The 20,753-nt window shown below is 37.9% G+C and overlaps 1 protein-coding gene across 8 annotated transcripts in view; it reads right to left on the bottom strand.

Moving 5' to 3' along the window:
- Positions 1 to 20,753, bottom strand: part of Wnt4 (Wnt oncogene analog 4) — a 692,884-nt gene that overhangs the window by 213,706 nt on the left and 458,425 nt on the right. The gene's annotated exons all lie outside the window — the stretch shown is intronic.

Raw genomic sequence — 20,753 nt, 5'->3', positions numbered from 1 at the left:
ATGTAAATTTGTTTGCAATTTCAATGCTACGCATTATTAATACTCTGAACGAGTGATGGGTTTATACCCGATTGCATGTGAAGTTTATACCTACTTGCTAATTTGGTTTTTAATGAAAAATAATGCAATTTAATAAGAAAAAAATGCTTGTAGTTATCCAATTACGCCAACTTGGCGTGAAATTTTGTCAAGTTGTTGTAGTTGTACCTTGTAATTGAAACATCATTAAACCGTTTTGTATTTAGGTACATTTTGATGAAGAAAATAAAGACGGTCGATTTTTGAAATGAAAATGGCGAATTGAATTTATTTTCATTTTCTAAATTCTGATTTTCGATTAATTTTTATTTTATACCGATAATTCGAAGTGGCATTACATATTTTAAAGAAGTGGAATGTCCTAATTTAATGATGGGTTTGGTCATCGGTGGATACCTCTCCACTTGTTTCATTGGCTGGTGGAAGTAGAACCAGTTTGGCCAAGGGCCTTGTAATTTGACATTTTTCAGTCGTAATATCGACAACTTGTACAATGCCGTCTGGTCCCGAGTGGAGTTTGACCACTCTTCCATGTCTCCATTCGTTTGGAGCTATATTGTTGTCTTTCTCGACGACGAAATCCCCTATTTTGATGTTTGCTTTCGGGTGTTTCCATTTAACCCGCTTTCGCATTTCTAAGAGATATTCTCTTTTCCATCTTTTGCAAAAGATTTGATGCAAAGCTTTTAATTTATGCCACCTATTGACTATGGAGGCAGGATTCTCATTGGAATCTATTTCTGGAGGAGGGCGAAGATGTCCGCCTACCAGGAAATGGCCAGGGGTTAAGGCTTCTAAGTCGGTTGATTCATTCGACGCTGTACTTAATGGTCGTGGGTTGAGGCAAGCCTCAATTCGACAAAGTAGGGTTGTGAATTCCTCAAAGGTATATTTATCCGTACTTGCCATTTTTCGAAAGTGGCTTTTGAAACTTTTTACTTCTACTTCCCACAGACCTCCCATATGAGGTGAGGCCGTAGGGATGAAATGTCATTGCAGAAGTTGATGAGCACATTTCGACAACGCTTTTTCATGCGAATCAGCTATAAATTCCCTAAACTCAGATCTAAGTGATCGTGAGGCTCCGACAAAGTTAGTCCCATTGTCGGAATAGATATTTTTCGGACATCCTCGCCCGGCGATAAATCTGGAAAATGCCGCGAGAAAGGATTGGGTGCTAAGGTTGGTTGTGGCTTCCAAATGTATGGCTTTCGTAGTAAAGCAGACAAACAGACAGACATAACCTTTCGAAATTCGACACCCTCTACCTCTATAACTTTTTATGTTGAATGGTCTTGCAAAATCTACCCCTGAATTAGTAAATGGTCGGGAAAATGTGGTACGTTCCTTGGGAAGGTTACCCATAAGTTGGGTTTGTAAACGTTTTTTATAGATTCTGCAGACCTTAAAATTGTGAATGATGGATTTTATCATATTTTTAACCCTAGGAATCAAGTATTGGGTCCTAATAAGCCTAAACATTAGTTGATTTTCTCCATGTAAAGAGATTTCATGGATAAACTGAACTAAAAGGCGAGAAAATTTGCATGTGTAAGGTAGGATTATTGGATGGCGTTCATTGTATGGTAGGTCTAGAGCCGCGCGGATGCGACCACCAGTCCTTATAATGCCATACTTGTCTAAGAAAGGGTCAAGAGGAAGCACTTCGCTTTTACAATCTACTAGCTTACCTGACTTCAGATTTTTGTATTCTGTGGGATAAAACTTTTGTTGCGACTTCTTAACTGAGCGTTGCGTAGCGATTTCGATTTCATCTGATGAAACCTGATACGAAGTTTTATTAAAATAATCTTTTTTCTTTGGATGAGTTCTTCCGAGAAATCTCAAGACATCATATATCACCCCTAAGGCTCTAGGTAGGTTCGAAAATCTATCCAGAATATCAAAATCCGTTCTGGTCGTTACTGCATGTGCTTGCACTCGTTTCTCCTCGAAGGTTGTATTGTAAGTTATATGTTATAAAGGCCATTTTGAGATGTCTTCTTGTAACCAAGAAGGTCCCTGCCACCACAAGGAATTGTTGACCAGTTCATGTGCTGGGAGTCCTCTGCTAGCCATATCGGATGGATTTGATCCCGAATCCACATGACGCCAATTATTCTTTCCGACCTTTTCGAAGATTTTCGTGATATGGTGTGCTACGAAAGTTGACCACGAACAAGGGGCTTTCGTGTCCAAGCCAGTACAATCGTGGAATCGGTCCATAAATAGGTTTTTGGGTTCCCTAAATTGAGATTTGCTGCTAATGTTTCCATTATTTCGGCGAGTAGCACTGCTCGACATAGTTCATATCGGGGAAGGTAGATAATTTTTACAGGAGCTACTTTAGTTTTCGCAACCAGCAAATTGATTTGAACTTGGTCGTTTGATTCGACGCGGGGGTATATTTCCGCAGCATACGCTTCCGATGCGTCGCAGAAACCGTGTATTTCCACATTGCTGTTTGGAGAAAAGTGTGTCCAGCGCGGTATCCGAATGTTATCAATTTCGGGATAATTTTCCATAAAAATTTTCCAACGTTCGGTAGTAGTTGGTGATACTTCTTCATCCCACTTTGTGCCTTCAAGCCAAATGTTTTGCATAAGGATTTTGGCTACGATGACTATTGGAGCAAGCCATCCTAACGGGTCGAAATGTTTTTCAATTGCTGATAATATCGTTATTTTGGTCAAAATCGCGTAATTTTATATGGGCTTTGCGATGAAGTAAAATTCATCCTTATGTGCATTCCACCTGATTCTTAGCGCCTTCACTGAACTTGCGTCTTCGAATTCCAGGAAATCTTTGTTAAGGAGATGTTGTTTAGGGATATCCTTTAGTATTTGGTCGGAATTGGCTCTCCATTTTCTTAGTGGAAAGCCGGCTGATTGCAATGCTTGAGATATTTGATCTCTGGCTGTAATTGCTTATTGGAACCAGTGTCCACCAGCAAGAATATCATCCATATAAAGTATTCTCTTAGTATTGTGGATGCACATGGAAGGTGTCTTCGACGTCCTTTGCCAATTGTAAAAGTGTCCTTATTGCTAGATAAGGAGCACAATTAACACCGAATGTCACATTCTTTAGTTCGTAAAGGCTGACAGGGCTTTCAGAGCTAGTGCGGAATACTATGCGTTGGTATTTGGTTTGGTTAGGTTGTACCATAACTTGTCGGTACATTTTCTCGATATCGATGTTGAAGACATATTTGTAAAGTCTCCAGCGAAGTATAAGAAGATCAGCTTGTAGCGTAGGACCTCTATACAAAACGTCGTTCAGACTTACTCCGTTTGCGGTCGGACTAGATGCTTTGAAAACAACGCGAACTTTCGTGGAGGTACTTTCTTCCTTGATGACGGTGTGATGAGGTAGAAAATAATGGTCAGAGGAGTCTGGTGGCACACAGCTGTTGATCCTTGACATATGTCCTAATTCCTCGTATTCGGTCACAACTCGATTGTACTCCGTTTGTAAAGTAGGATTTTTCGCGAGGCGTGTCTCGTTCCGGAAGAACTGAGAGTATGCTCTTTTAAGAGAAGGCCCTAGGGATATATTGGAAGGAAATTCTCGTTTAAAAGGTAATGAGGCTGTGTATTTGCCGGTATTATCCCTAGTGGTGGTACTTCTGTATAATTTCTCGCAGTATTGTTCGTCCGCATTAAAGCGTTTGTTTTTAGGGATTTCCTCGAGTTCCCAAAAGGCGGATAATTGCTTATCCAATGATACGTCACGGTAGTAGGAGACGATTTCATTGGGTTGCTCTTGAACATCTGTACGGCCTGTAAGTATCCAGCCGAAAACAGTTTCTTGTGCTAAGAGCGTACCAAGTACATTCTTCTGCAATCCGTTCAAGATGATTTGAGGGTAAATGTCCCCTCCAACAACTAGATCCACTGGTTCGTTGACAAAGAATCTTTTATATGCCAACTCGAGATCAGGGAATGATTGTCTGGTCATCGCACTGATCTGGCATGTTGGAAGATCGCCTGTAAGCTTTGGCAGCACAAGAACTTTTGTGTTCAAAGAAAATAATGGGTCAATTAGTGACCGTAACTCTATTGAACAAGGCTCTTTGACATGTGCAGAGAATGAGTTAGTTATACCGGAAACTTGAGCGCGAATTTTCTTGGATGGCAGATTGATTCGACGTTTGAGACGTTCGGTAATAAATGAATATTCAGAACCAGAATCAATTAGGGCTCTGGCTGAAAAATTGGTATTGTTATATTGTATGTTGACACGAGCGGTGCCTAACAGTACACCAGCGGCATTATGCGCATGGCAAGATTGCACATTGGAGGTTTGCTTGTCATTGGACTTTGAGCTTTGCCTCTCCCGTGCTTCTCGCGATGTTGAGGGAAGATGATACCCCTTCCTTACTTGCATGAACTGCTGCTTTTTGCTGAATTTTTTGTTTGTGTAGGAGCGTGTTGTGTCGATAATGGTATGTACTACAGTTATAAGAACTAGTATATTTCGACACAGTATGTCCAGAAGACAAACAATTCAGGCAGATGTTATTGTTTTTAATAAATTCAATTCTACGAGCAGGTGTAAGTTTGAGGAATTTAGCGCAGGTTCGTAGTTTGTGGTCATTCGTGTGACACATTTTGCAATTAAAATTCTTTATGCTTGTTTGGAAGCTGCCAATTTTTTATTATGAGGTTCAGGGGTTTTGGTATTTTGGGGCTTAAAACTTTTCGAAGTCTTATTACCTCTGTGACCAGACACGTTTTCTAAGGCATGAAATCTATCGGATAGGAATTTATTCATGTCCTCCCATTTTGCTATATCCGTTTTGTTCCCTAAAGACTGTTCCAAAAGTGCAAAGCTGGTTTCGGGCAGTTTTTCTGCGCACAGGTATACAAAAGGTGCATCTATCGTATGCCATTTTAATGCATTCATGCAATTACTTAATTTTAATTGTAAATCTTTAATAGATTTACCGCAATCCGTTTCAGTAGGTTTTATTCCGAATACAGTGCCGAGCTGAGCCTTGACTAAACTACGCTTGTTTTCATACCTTTCAGTGAGGTTCTTCCACGCTATTTCAACCCCTTCATTTGTGAGAGGTGCGTTGCTAACAATTTCGTTGGCCTCCCCCCTTTTTTTCTGACTGAGGTAATATAGTTTCTCAATCGTGTAAATATCTTCGTTCGAAATGTAAATGGCCGTAAACATATCTCGGAATGTTGGCCAAGACAAATAGTCACCCTTGAAGGGTTCGGTATCAGATGGAGGGAGACGAATATGGTGTTTGCGATCAGTCTGTTTTTGGGCAAGCTGGTCAATTTTCTCTGAGTCTACTTTATTAAGGGTCCCCGTCTGAGTCGACATAGCAGACATACATTTAAAATAACTAGCCATAGAAAGCCTATGCTTCTTTTTTATCGCTTTAATTTCTTCTTTGGATAAACCCTCGTAGATTAACGCATCATAAGAGCTTTTTGGTTTTTACCCACATATTTTTTAACTCTTGTTGAGTGTGTTTATCGAGATCAGTCACGTTACCGATATCTGATTCGAATTCTATAATTGCCTCAGCAAAAAGTATGTATGCATCCATTTTGACTTAAGATATGTATACAGATAGATATCTGGAAGATTTAAGGTATACTTTTGAGGTTAAAACCTTTTGTTGCCCTCTTTGCTCAGCTAGTGTTATGTAATTAAGTACCGCAAGTAAGGTAGAAACCCTCAATTGCGTTTTGATCGGTGGTAGAAACCCACCGACTCGTATACCTAGCTAAGTGCTACCGCAAGTAAGGTGAAAACCCTCAGTTGCGTATTGATCGGTGGTATCCGGCTCGAAGGACCAAATGTTGGCCTCGCAGAACGCTTGGTGCGCGGAGGTCTAATATAATTAAAAGGAAAAGAAAACACAAATAATTTCAATATTAGTATGGTATAATAATTTATTTATTATTTGTTAAGTTAGTACAATATTTTACCTTTCGTATAAATTGAAATGTGGCGGGACCGCAGCAGTTGACCTTCTTCCTTCGTGGTTGAAATTGAACAGAAAATGGAAAGTGATCTCCGTGTTGTCGAACCGGAGATCGTGCGGGGGTTTTCCAAGGGATATTTGTTATCCGAGGGAAAACTCAGTTACCCGCGGTAGAGTTGCATATATCTGAACATACATGAATGTGTATGCATGTGGGTGTGCAGTACATGAAAGTATGTATGGATGTATTTGCACTAAATAAATTATGTATTAGAGTGGATGTGTTTGCAGTATAAAAATATTTATGTAGGTTCTGACCTAAACAACGACCGGTGTGTATTGCATAGCGCAGTACGTTTATTTTTAAAAGAGCAAAATATCGAAACGCACACAACTACAGCGTATTACAAAACCGGAAACTCAGACATTCAGCGCCTATACGGGACATTAAATGAGCACTTAAAACTGTTATGAGTTGAAAAAGAACATAAAAGCTTACAATTAGACGAAAAACTGTTTAGAATTTTCACTTGTTATAATAATGCAATTCATTCGACAACAAAGAAAAGACCCATTGATTTTATTATAAAAAATTTTGATAAAGAAAATATTGAAACACTATATAAAACGTATGAAAAAGAGAAATGGAAAAAATTGAGAAGATTAACCAAAAAAGGTATCGAATACCTACTGAACAGGTAGACAAAATTGTAACGAATTTGCTTGCAAATCCTCTTATTTGCAATCCTCTGCTAAGTTCAAATCACTAAACTGTTGAATAAATAACTCCAATATTGAATGATGGAAAAATGGCCTTTATACTGTTTTCGCACAGACGGCTTATTGAATAATAAAGGCAGTTTTCTACATTAAGACGCTTATTGAGCTCAATCTTCCCTACAAAATTCGAATCTATTATTATTTCATTAGTAGCTAATCGAATGCCTAATGAAGTCAAAAGCACAATGCAACTCTGTTGGCAGCGTTCCGCTTCCGTTTCCGCTTCTTAGTTTTCAAAGCAAATGTCATTGTCTGCATGGCGGAACGATACAAGGTGGCCGCATCGAACAGCTGATTATAACCTTTTTTATTTGATTTGATACATCAATTACCGGCGCAGTACGATTTTGACATTTGTCCATCGAATTTACAAGTACGTGGAATTTTTTTGTTTGTAGTTATGTCACCATGCTCCCACCTTGTATCGTTCCGCCATGATTGTCTGTCTCATCCTTCATACTAATCGAGCAGTTACTTCTGTGTGAAAGCAAAAAATTTACGAAATCATTAGCAGGTGAAATGAGATCATTAAGTTTCTGTGTGAAAACAGTATTATTAAAGTACTTCACAATAACACTTATACTTTGCAACTCGCTGGCTTAATAACCAAACTGATTGATAACTCAAATGAAACTCTACTATTGGCCGCCAGATCGCGTGCTTAGGCAACTGATTGATAGCTCTACTCAAACTGAATTACTTTTTACTCGCTTGTGCCGCTTTTATAGTTTACGCTGCATACATGTAGGCTCTTCTATTTCCGGAACTTACCAACTATTTCGAGTGTTTATAGTTCTCATATGTTTCTACTTGTTTACAATTTTCTACTTTTCAGCGTCTCTCAGATGTATGTGAGATTGTAGTTTACAGTCTCTCGCACACACATAGGCGTATAAGTAAATGCATCTGTGTGTGACATCTCTCGGCTGCCTTATATATGTGTATACATGATTTGATTATTGACGTAAACACCACTTAGCATGGCCTTAGCATCGCGTTAGTGATGGTATAGCTTAGTGATGCTAATATCCGTGACAATATTGTACCTAGCAGAGATATAGGTAAAAATATACCCAAATACAAAAAACTGGTTACTTATAGGAAAAATTGAAATTACGTTATTGACACTTCAAATAACCGCAAAACTAAATATTAGGGGGACTCATGAAAGCATATAAACTTATAAGGTGTAAAATTATATCCATTTACACACGCTGTTATATGAACGCACCTAGTAATACTCTTGATAAACTTGATTGTTTATCAGCTGTATTATTGCCAAACAAAAATTTTTTGATTGTTGTACAAATCAAAAAATTCCAAGATCAAGTGAAAAATCAAAAATTTATACGTTTACACACTTTATAAGGCATTTATACGGTTACATGAGTCCCCCTATTATGAAGCTCAATGTAAACGGCGTTACAGATATCAAGATTAAAAGTTTATAAAACTATATTAAAAAAAAAACTACTATTCTTTGTTTTATCGTAGTTTTAATTTTAATTTACGAGGCCGTGAATATCTTGTGGGTGGAGAACTCACATACTCATTCTCCTGCTACCAACAACTCCTAATGTTACGGTATTCTCTTCACTCTTTTTAATTATTAGTATCTACATAAATTCTTTTACCACTTACATATGTATTTCTAGATTAAGCTCTTTCATTACAATAGCAACAACATTGTATTTACTCATTTTATTCCAGCTTTAAGTTATTAATATTAAAACAAGGACAAACTCTCTTGCTACTCTATTTTATTCAAGATTTAAGTTCTCATTGTTAATACTTATATTTTTAAAACATACTCGATAATTAATAAAGTTACCTTCGTCAAGTAAGGACTATCTTTTATTACTAGCGCAGTATAAGGCGAACTACATACGCTTAAAATTAAGCGTTAAGTGCAAAACATCAAATTTTACTAAAAATGTCCACGTAAAGTGCTAAAAGAAAAATATCTTTTAAATTTAAGTAAAATTTCGCGTAAAGTGTTAAAGGAAAAGGTTAAATTTCAAATTGAATTTCCACGCATTTAGAAAAAAAAAAATTTTTTTTGAAAATACGGATATCGACCAAACCATTTGAAAGACATTTTGAAGACATATTATCCTTATGATATATCAAATTTACCTTGAGCATTAGTTAAAGGTTACCTTGAAAGTGTGATAAAAACTCGTACAAGAGGAGAAGGAAAAATACAACAAATATCTTAAATATTAAACAACAAAAACAATACAACGTAAGATACCAATTTCAAAAAGAGAGCTGCTCCAGAAGAGGCGAGAAAAAAATCAACAACATTAAGGTCCATAGAGAGAGACAGAGGTAGTTACAACAAACAGCAGGCACCAACATAGCTTTGGACACCAGCCGAATAACAGATATAAGTACAAGAACAATTATACAAAAAAAGAGTAAGTTACATTATAGCTAAACACTTAAAAATACATATACCTAAATACATACACATATATACATACACTCAAAAAAAAGTTATCATCAAGGCGATGCCATCTAGGCATCAATGTGCAATTTTTGCTTATCTTTTTTCGTCATCAATGATCTTATGTTATTGACATTTTCGGAATATTAGTTTGATACTTGTATTTGTCAAGTTAATAGACTACATACAAATGTAATGCGTTTTATAATCAATCTAGTATTAAATGTTATCATAATGAAACTAGGAAGTTTATACAGGTATCATTTTGATACATTTTAAGGGCGAAACAAATATTTTGTATGGGCAAATCAATAGTCAAGATACAAAATTGATACTTTTAATTATACCTTTTATAATATTTATCGTTGCATTGATACCACGAAAATGATACCGTTTATAGTTCATTTTTGCACATCGTGTATTAAATTATAAGTGATACTTTTTTTTGAGTGTACATATTGTAAAATAAAGAGAAAAATTTAATGGAGTAAAAAAGAACAACAAACATGGATAGTTAGACGCTAAATTTAAGCTTATTTCTACAAATCTTAATAGTATACCAAATTTTAATGGAAACAGTGATTCTTTATTAAGTTTTTTGCAAAGAATAGATTTAATGATACCTATATTAGAATCTTTACCAATGGAACTTAAAATTTTGCTTATGGGTAACATTAAAAACAAAATTATTGGTAGCGCAAGAAGATCGTTATTAATTAATGGCAATGTGATACATATCCAGACACAAAAAAGTTTTAGTTGATAATCATGACGAACAAAAATCCGTTGATGAACTCTTTGACAAAATAAGATCTTGCCGGTGTGACTCAACAATACAACATTTTTATAATAACCTCAATACCTTACTTTCTCGCTTAAATAACGCGTTGTATTTTAGTGATAACAGCACTTCACAAATAAATTCTGAAAGTAATGGTAGAATTGTTCACAATTCTTTCAAATACGGGTTACCGGAGCCTGTTCGGTGTATTATTGTGAGCACGAATCCGAAAAATTTAAAAGAGACGTACGATATAATAAAATCCAATGGGTATTTACAATACAACAAAAAAGAAGATTATAATCATGTTAGGCCTCCAATGTTTAGACATACAAATTATTAACAAATAACAATATACAATATAATAACTAAAAGAGAACGCAGAATGACAATAACAATAGTAACAGAATATTTCTCAACAACAATAATAGTGAGCAAAGCTACAGCAATAATAACAGAAAAATTGACTGCAACAACTACAACAGGCATAACTTTAGCAGCAACAATGGTGCGCAAAATTTCAACAACTATAATCATACATAATTCCTCATCAATAACATTAATTGACAAAGCTACAACAGCAATCATACAGCCTTCTTCCAACAACAGTAGAGCTTTCCAGCCGCATCAAAATTTTTCAGCGCAGTCGAGGCATAGTAATAATAACAGCAGACAGCCATTAAATAATTTTCAACCAAACTTTTATGATAACCAAAATCATGAAAATTCATTAGTCCAACCAATGGAGGTAGGTGTTGACGATAATTTGAAAAATTTTCAATATGCCGGCGAAGAAAACTACCCTATATAGTAATAGAAACGCATGTTAGGAAGCTTATACTTTTTTCACACAGAAACTTAATGATCTCATTTCACCTGCTAATGAAATCGTAAATTTTTTGCTTTCACACAGAAGTAACTGCTCGATTAGTATGAAGGATGAGACAGACAATCATGGCGGAACGATACAAGGTGGGAGCATGGTGACATACCTACAAACAAAAAAAATTCCATGTACTTGTAAATTCGATGGACAAATGTCAAAATCGTACTGCGCCGGTAGTTGATGTATCAAATCAAATAAAAAAGGTTATAATCAGCTGTTCGATGCGGCTACCTTGTATCGTTCCGCCATGCAGACAATGACATTTGCTTTGACAAATGACATTTTTAAGCACTGAACACACCAAAAACTAAGAAGCGGAAACGGAAGCGGAACGCTGCCAACAGAGTTGCATTGTGCTTTAGACTTCATTGAGCATTCGATTAGCTACTAATGAAATAATAATAGATTCGAATTTTGTAGGGAAGATTGAGCTCAATAAGCGTCTTAATGTAGAAAACTGCCTTTATTATTCAATAAGCCTTCTGTGTGAAAAGAGTATTAGGTTTATGATTGATAAGGGAGCGGAGTATAGCATAATAAACGCTAAAGTATGTAACTCTAAGTACGAGTTAACCCAACCATTTTTTCATTGAAAGTTTTGGGAAGAATAAGCAATATTCTATACCTTTATTTAAAGAATTTAAAAAACCGAATACATATGTAAATTTTTTGGAGTATTCGCTTCACACATTTTTCGATGGTATCATAGGCTGGCCCGACGAGAGGGAGGAGGGAGGGGGGATGGGGGATTCCCCCGGGCGCGGGGTTTCTAAGGGGGCCCGCGATTTAGAGGTACTAAGACATTTGTTTTAATTCAGGAGAGTCTTTAGTTGTTCTAATGTTGGTGCTAATGAGTTTTTGCTTGGGCCTTAGGAGACAATAAAAACATCCAAAAAAAGTGTGCTTCTCAGGGGGCCCGCCATTTAGAGGAACTAAGACATTTTTTTAATTCAGGAGAGTCTTTACTTGTTCCATGTGCAAATTTTAAGCCTAATTTCAAAATCAACGAATATTGATAATGATTTTTTGCCTGGGCCTGAAGAGACAATAAAAACATCAAACAAAAATGTGTTTCTCAGGAGGCCCGCGATTTAGAGGTACTAAGACTTTTTCTTATTCAGGAGAGTCTTTATTTGTTCCATGTGCAAATTTTAAGCCGAATTTCGAAAGCAAAGAATATTGACAATAATTTTTTGCCTGGGCCTGAGCAGACAATAAAAACATCAAACAAAAGTGTATGTTTACATGAATCCGAAATCGTAAAGTTTTCGTGGTGACACTGATGAAAGTTCATCTTCAAAAAGTCTTCCAACAATACCACCAACTCTGTATCAAAGTCCAGATTATTTAAACGACTTCGATATCGGTACCGTGAATAATGAGTTTTTGCGATCTGAAGAAGTTAACGAAATAATTCGTCGAGGTCATCAAAAGTGTCCTGTTATTTTTCAACATGATTGTCATGACGAGGCCAAATGGAGAGAAAATAGAGCGTGACTGGTTAGTGTGACTAGATTCATTTCTTTGAATTATTTATTGTTTTTATTGGGTTTAAATTATTGTTGTTAAATTTTATTTTATTAATTTTGTTAAGTAAAATTAATATAAAATATTTTCCTATATTTTCTATTAACTTTACTTAATAAAGCAATGCTTTTTATTGCCTACCATGTCGTCTATTAAGCACCAATACTTTAAATCGACCTAAAATTTGTTCTGCGGATATTCGAGATTCCAGGTATGGAAGAAGCTATACAATAAACTGCCATCACATGAAAATACTCAAGCTCACATTAAATGTTATATTCAATGGCGATCTTTATCTAATTCAAAAGGAATCTACTATTGATACACTTATCAGTGAACAGCTAATCACTGAAATTCAAAAGTGGAAAGACATTTTATATATAGTTTTAGACACCATTTTATTTTTGGGTGAAAGAGGCCTAGCTTTCAGAGGCGAAAGTATATATCTTGGTTAACGAAACAATGGAAATTTTTTGGGCATCTTAAAACCCATAAGCCATTATGATCCGATACTTAGCGATCATTTGGAGAAAGTTAGGATTTTTCAACAGCAGCACAAACGTTTACAAATTCACTATCTTTCCCCATTCATATTCAGAATGAGTTTATAGAAATTTGTGCAAAACACGTGAGGGAAACTATATTAGATTAACGCAAGAAAGCCAAGTATTTTACTATTATCGTTGATGCTACGCCTGATGCTAGTCACGTTGAACATACTACGTTCATTTTCCGCTACCTCCACTTCAATTCGAAAGCAACAAATTTTACAATTCAAGAACGGGTTTTGGCTTTCATGGATTGTAACCAAAAAACTGATCGCTGATTTAATTTGTCGTACTCTAGGTAAACATGAAATCCCATTAAAAGATTGTCGTGCACAAGGGTACGATAACGGCGCCAATATGAAAGAAGCTTACAACGGAGCACAACATCACATTCTCGACAAAAACTCGAATGCTGATTACTGGCCTTGTGCAACCCACATTCTCAATTTATGTGGTGTTGATGCTGCTGTTGAATGTTTACGGCTGCAATTAATTTCTTCGGAGTTGTGCAAAAATGCTTTACTATTTTCAGTGCCAGTCCACAACGATGGGACATCCTCAAAAAAAATGTACCGAGCTCTCTTCTGCAGTCTTTCAGATACTAGGTGGTCGGCTAGATTTGAGGCAATCAGACCATTCGCAAACCATGTTCCAGGATTAACACAAGCACTAAACGCATTACTTAAGCTAAATTTGACTGCACAAGCGTACGGAGATGTTACTGGCATTTTCAAGTACATCAACAAGTTCGAATGCATCTTGCTGTCCTCAATTTGGTTCAAAATACGTCGTACTACAAGTTAAAGACGCCACCATAGATGTTGAGGTCCGACATCTAGATGCCTTATTAGCTGATTTGAAGTTGATCAGGAATCAATGGGAAACAATTTTATTGAATGCAAAACAGTTGCTACTCAATTGAAAATCTCGCCAAAGTTTCCAGACATTCGAAATAGAAACCCCAAAAGGCGTTTTTAAGATAATGCAAATGAGATGATTACGGATGATCCAGAGTCTAATTTTAAAAACAATACATTCTTGGTGATCGTTGATTCGGTAATCACTGGCATTACTGAACGATTTGCAGCTATGAGAAATATGAACAATATGTGTCAATTTGAAGATATGGTGAAACTACGGTTCGGGCGAGCGCAGCAAACTTTGTCGAAAAATACAAGTCGGACGTTTCTCAAAGCTTAGAATCCGAAACAATTCACTTGAAACACATTTACGAAGTAAATTTTAATAAAGATCTGTCACCATTGGAATTGCTAAATGCCATCTATGTTCAAAATCTTTATATAATTTTCCCCAACATTTGTGTTGCTTTACGTATCTTTTGCACTATACCTGTCACTGTAGCTAGTGCAGAACGTTTTTTCAGCGTCCTTGCAAGAATTAAAAACTTTCATAGATCATGCTCATCTCAAGAGCGAGCTTCAGGACTTTCCACCCTTTGTGTTGAATCCGTCTTGGCAAGACAGTTAAATTTTGATATTATAATAAAAAAGTTTGCAGCGAAAAAAGCAAGAAAAGCCACTTTGATATCCGAACCTTCTATATTGAATAATTAAAATTTATAATCATCATTATATTTATCAGAAATGTACTAAAATGTTACCAAATAACTAGAAAAGATTATTTGAAAGAATATGTGGCTGTTAAAAGACAATTTTATTTCTACGTTCCAATAAAACAGTATAAATAGTAAATATTCTGTGTTAATTTTATTTTCGGCTCTTAGTCCAAAAATCATTTAGTTGATGTGGCAAAAATATTGTTTGATGTAATCCAAATTAATCAAATGTGTTGGTGGATTTTTTATAGGGGGCCCGTAAATTGTTTAGTACCGGCCCGGATTTTCTCTCTACGGCCCCTACAAAAGCAGAAAGTTAAAAACTGATGAAGTATCTTTACATATATATTTAAATAAAGAAGGAGAAATTCTAAAAGATGAATATTTTAAGAATGAACAATTGGATATTCTTAACTGCGAAGAAGAAAGAGATAAAGGAACAACTAATATTTTCGCTAAACATTTACTTTTAAAGGACAAAGAAATATTAAGGGCAACTTTAAATGAATATCAAGATATTTCTTATAAGGAAGGAGAAAACTTACCCTGTACTAAAGAAATTCAACACAGAATAATAACAAAAAGTTATACCCCTATATATTGTAGACTTTATAGATATCCATTAGTACATCGGGCTGAGTTAGATCGGCAAATTCAAGACATGTTAGCTCAAAAAATCATTTTACCGAGTAATAGCCCATATAACTCACCTTTGTGGGTTGTACCCAAAAAGGTAAAAAAAGACGGAACTCCACAGTGGCGAGTTGTCATTGATTATCGTAAGTTAAATGATCAAACTGTCGATGATAAGTTCCCAATTCCGAATATGCAACACATATTCGACAAATTGGGTAAATGTTGCTACTTTAGCACAATTGATCTAGCAAAGGGATTTCACCAGATTGAAGTAGACCATAATGATAGAGAAAAAAGGCTTTTTCAACGGCAGATGGACATTATGAATTCACTCGCATGCCATTTGATCTCAAGATCTGCCACTTTCCAAAGACTAATTAATTATGTTTTAAGAGAATATATAAGTCTAGTCTACTTAGGTGACATCCTTATATTTTCTACTAGTTTTTATGATCATATAGGCTCAATAAAAAAATATTCAATACACTTCGAGCTTCTAATTTAAGAATACAATTTAATAAATGTCAGTTTGCTGAACTAGCTAAAAAATTTCTGGGACATATTGTATCATTGTATATTTTGGCATGAATCAAACGATAGCGGAAACAACTCTCCACGGGGTAACCAGCATTCGCTGCACAATCCCTCTGCTCTAGCAGCTGGCACATCGGATGTAGAGGTGCCAAATTCAAGCTTTAATATTACTATGAATAAAACCGAGACGACCGAGCAGAGTCGTATTCGAAACCGTTGCAATATAAACATGAAGCAGAAAACGAAAATATGTACGTGGAATGTGCGTACACTCCATGAGAGCGGAAAACTGGAACAACTGAGAAGGGAAATGCAGCGCTATAAACTAGACATAGTAGCCATACAGGAGTGCAGATGGTCAGGATATGGCCGCATAAACGACCAAGAAACAACTTTTCTGTGCTCTGGCCGAAGAGAGGGAGAGAGTCACACCAGTGGCGTGGGTATCCTAATGACAAGGAAAATAGCAGACAGCATCATTGAATGGGTGCCAATAAGCCCTAGAATTCTGATACGGATGCTACGTACAAGGGCAAGGAAGTTGATCATAATGAATGTGTATGGGGCTACCGAGACCCAAAGCGTGGAAACAAAAAATGAGTGTTTTGATACGCTAAGCAGTTGCGTAAACAAATATGTACGGCAAGGTGACATATTTATGATGGTAGGCGATCTTAAAGCCAAAGTCCGATCCGAAAACGACGGGCTGGAAATATACTTGGGTAAACACAGCCCTGGTATCCGGATTGACAACGGAATCAGGCTCATCGACTTTTGCTGCGAATATGATTTGGTAATCGGCGGAAGCTTATTCCCACATAAACCAGCCCACAAAACGACATGGACGTCTCCCAACCAACGTACCAAGAATCAAATTGATCACATACTGATAAACAAGAGATGGAGAACATCGTTGCTAGATGTGCGGGTTAAAAGAGGTGCGGAAATTGGTAGTGATCATCACTTGGTAGTTGGTAGTTTTAGAATCAAAGTAACTGCAGTACAGAAAAGTCTACAGAAAATGAGTGGGAAAATCGGTATAGGAAAATTAGAGCACCAGGAGTTCCGCAGTAACTTCAATGCGGCAGTGCGAGAACGTTTCGGTCACGAGTGTACAAATGATGGTACGACTGAAGCGCTGAACATGGTTAACAATATATATCAAGAAGTTGGTAGCAGCATCCTTGGATACAAGAATAGAACAATGAAAGAATGGCTAAGTAACGACACGTGAACTCTAGTTGAACAGCGCCGACAAATCAAAGAATCATTTCTTAGATTGGAAAATAATACAGATTCAGTTGAAGCAAGAGAGTTATCAGCAAACTAAAAAAAAAAATGCCAACAAATAAAGAATTCAGCTAGAAAGGATAAGAGAAAATAGGTTGACGTATTAGCAAGTCGAGCCGAGGCGGCAGCTAGACTAAATAAGATGAAGGAACTATATGGTATTAACAGAGAACTAACCGGGAAGCATTATAATGGACAAAACCAATTAAAGATACAAATGGAAACATTATTATTAAAAGTGAACAAAAATTAAAAGTATGGGTGGAGCACTTTAAGAATGTTTTGAATAATCCTTTAGGCGCTCATAGCGAGGACGCGGGCAACAATGATAGTATCTTAAACTCCAGCAACCAACCCCAATTTAGTGAAGTGAACAGTTCACCACCCACCAAAAATGAAATAACAACTGCGATCAAGTCCCTAAAGAAAGGTAAAGCGCCAGGAATCGATAACATATATGCTGAATATCTCAAAGCATATCCAGATCCTGAAGTTCTACTTCAAATTTTTCGTCAGATATGGGAAGAAGAATCCTAACCCCATCAAAGGAACGAAGGTATTCTTGTGAAAGGGCCAAAAAAAGGAGATGCTTCAGATTGTAACAATTACAGAGGTGTCACTTTACTTCCTATTCCCAGCAAAGTATTCAATACGATTTTACTAACGAGAATTCAAGAGGCCGTGGAAACAACGTTACGGGAAAACCAGTTTGGCTTTAAACAAAACTGATTCTGCGTTGACCTAATAAATCCTGTTCGAATTATTGTTGAACAATGCTATGAATCCCCGTCCGGCCATTTTGTAGGGAAAATCAAGAGGAGCACGACGCAAATTGGAAGAGAAGCTCGGCCTTAGATCTCTTCGGAGGTTATGGCGCCTTACATTTATTTTTTATTTTAATGCTACGAATATAGAACGTCCGCCTATTTACTACTAATCGACTTCAAAAAAGCCTTTGACAGCCTTGACAGGCAATTCATATGGGATGTATTTGGAAGCCGAGGTATGCCCACTAAAATAATCAACATTATAAAGGACATGTATGCCGACTTTAAAAGCCGTGCGAGTCACGACGGATGTCTTTCGGAACCCTTCGATGTCAAAAGCGGTGTACGGCAGGGTTCTGTACTCTCTCCGCTTTTGTTCATCGTGGCATTGGATGAAATTATGAGGCGCGCGACAAACGGCAGGCATGGAATACAGTGGACACATTTCGATCAGTTAGAAGACTTAGAGTATGCAGACGATGTCTGTCTGCTAAGTCACAGAGGCACAGACCTACAATATAATTTACAAGCCGGGGACTTACTTACTTACTTAATTGGCGCTTAACCGTCTAAACGGTTATGGCCGTTCAACAAGGCACGCCAGTCGCTCCTTCGCTCCGTCAACCGGCGCCAATTGGTCACACCAAGGGAGTTTAAATCGTTTTCCACCTGGTCCTTCCAACGGAGTGGGGGCCGCCCTCTACCTCTGCTTCCATAGGCGGGTTCCGATAGAAACACTTTTTTGGCCGGAGCATCATCTTTCATTCACATAACATGGCCTAGCCAGCGCAGCCGCTGTATTTTAATTCGCTGGATTATGTTGATGTCTGCGTATAGCTCGTACAGCTTATCATTAAATCTTCTTCGGTACTCGCCATCGCCAACGCTTAGAGGTCCATAAATCTTTCGAAGAACTTTTCTCTCGAACTCCCAAAGCCGCTTCATCTGCTGTTGTCATGGTCCATGCTTCGGCCCCATATAGCAGGACGGGTACGATAAGTGACTTGTAGAGTATGATTTCCGTTCGCCGAGAGAGGACTTTATTTTACAGTTGCCTACCTAGCCCAAAGTAGCATTTATTGGCAAGATTGATTCTTCGCTGGATTTCAGTGCTGATGTTGTTGCTAGTGTTGATGCTGGTTCCCAAATAAACGAAGTCTTTTACTATTTCGAAATTATGGCTGCCAACAGTAGCGTGGTTGCCAAGGCGCGTATGCGCTGACTCTTTGCTCGATGACAGCAGTTACTTCGTTTTGTCCTCATTCACCTTCAAACCCATCTTTACCGCTTCTTTTTCCAGTTTGGAGTAAGCAGAACTAACAGCGCGGGTGTTTAAGCCGATGATATCAATGTCATCAGCATATGCCAGTAATTGCACGCTTTTATAGAGTATTGTTCCAGTGCGGTTAAGTTCTGCAGCTAGTATAATTTTCTCCAGCATGAAATTAAAGAAATTGCACGATAGGGGCTCACCCTGTCTGAAACCTCGTTTAGTTTCGAACAGCTCGGAGAGGTCCTTCCCAATTCTGACTGATCTGATGGTGTTGCTCAACGTCATTTTGCACAGCCGTATAAGTTTTGCGGGGAAACCAAATTCAGACATAGCGGCATATAGGCAGCTCCTTTTCGTGCTGTCGAAGGCGGCTTTAAAGTCGACGAAAAGGTGATGTGTGTCGATTCTCTTTTCACGGGTTTTTTCCGAGATTTGGAACATTGTGAAAATCTGGTCGATGGTAGGTTTACCAGGTCTCAAGCCGCACTGATAAGGTCCAATCAGCCGGTTCACGGTGGGCTTCAATATTTCGCACAATACACTTGAAAGGACCTTATATGCGATGTTGAGAAGGCTGATTCCACGAAAGTTGGTGCATTTTGCAGTATCCCCCTTCTTGTGGACTGGGCAAAGAACACTTAGATTCCAATCGTCGGGCATGCACTCGTCCGCCCATATTTTGCTAAGAAGCTGCTGCATGCGTCTTAGCAACTCCTCGCTGCCATACTTGATTAGCTCCGCAGGCAATCCATCAGCGTCCACGGCCTTGTTGTTTTTCAATATGGTTACTGCTATTCTAACTTAGTGATAATCGGGCGGGGGGACATATATTCCATCATCATCGATTGCGGGATGGGGTTTTTCATCTCTGCGCGGTGAATTGCTGCCTCCATTTAGGAGAGCAGAAAAGTGTTCCCCCCATAATCTAAGCACTCTGTGGACATCAGTTACAAGGCTGCCGTTTTCGTTCCTACAGGAGTTTGCCCCGGTCTTAAAACCTTCCGTCTGTCGCCGTATTTTTTTGTAAAATTTTCAGGCGTTATTCCTGGTGGCTAATAGCTCAAGCTCCTCGCACTCACGCCTTCTGCTACTGCTTTTTTCTTCCTGAAAAAGCGTTTCGCTTTCCTTTTCAACCCACGATAGCGTTCACACACTCCTCTTGTGGCGCTCGTTTTTAACGTAGCCCTATAAGCAGCGTCTTTTCTTTCGCTTGCAACGCGGTATTCTTCATCGTACCAGTTGTTTTTTCGTGGCCGCCGGTAACCAAATTTTTCCTCGGCGGCAGTACGAAGTGCTTTGGAGATATGCTCCCACTGCTCCTGTATTCCTTCAAGATGAGTGTGCTCTCAGAGAGCATGTGTGTTTTTTGTTCCTTGGTTTTAGCCGCGCTGTGGCGGGTGCGTATTTTGGCTGCAACGAGATAATGGTCCGAGTCGATGTTAGGTCCTCGGATCGTGCGCACATCTAAAACACTGGAGGCATTGCCGCGAGTATTTCAATCAGGAGACAGCCATGTAGCTTGATGTATTTTTTTATGCATGAACCTCGAGCTGGATATGACCATGTTTCGAACACCGGAAAAATCAATCAGCCTCAGTCCGTTAGGAGAAGTTTCATTGTGTAGGCTGAACTTTCCGAGTGTAGGGCCAAAAACACCTTCTTTGCCCACCCTGGCGTTAAAGTCGCCAAGCACGACTTTTATATCATGACGGGGGCA

The sequence above is a fragment of the Eurosta solidaginis genome, chromosome 2 (assembly GCF_040869045.1).
Source record: "Eurosta solidaginis isolate ZX-2024a chromosome 2, ASM4086904v1, whole genome shotgun sequence".
Lineage (NCBI taxonomy): Eukaryota > Metazoa > Arthropoda > Insecta > Diptera > Tephritidae > Eurosta > Eurosta solidaginis.
This window is presented reverse-complemented; position numbering and strand designations above follow the sequence as displayed.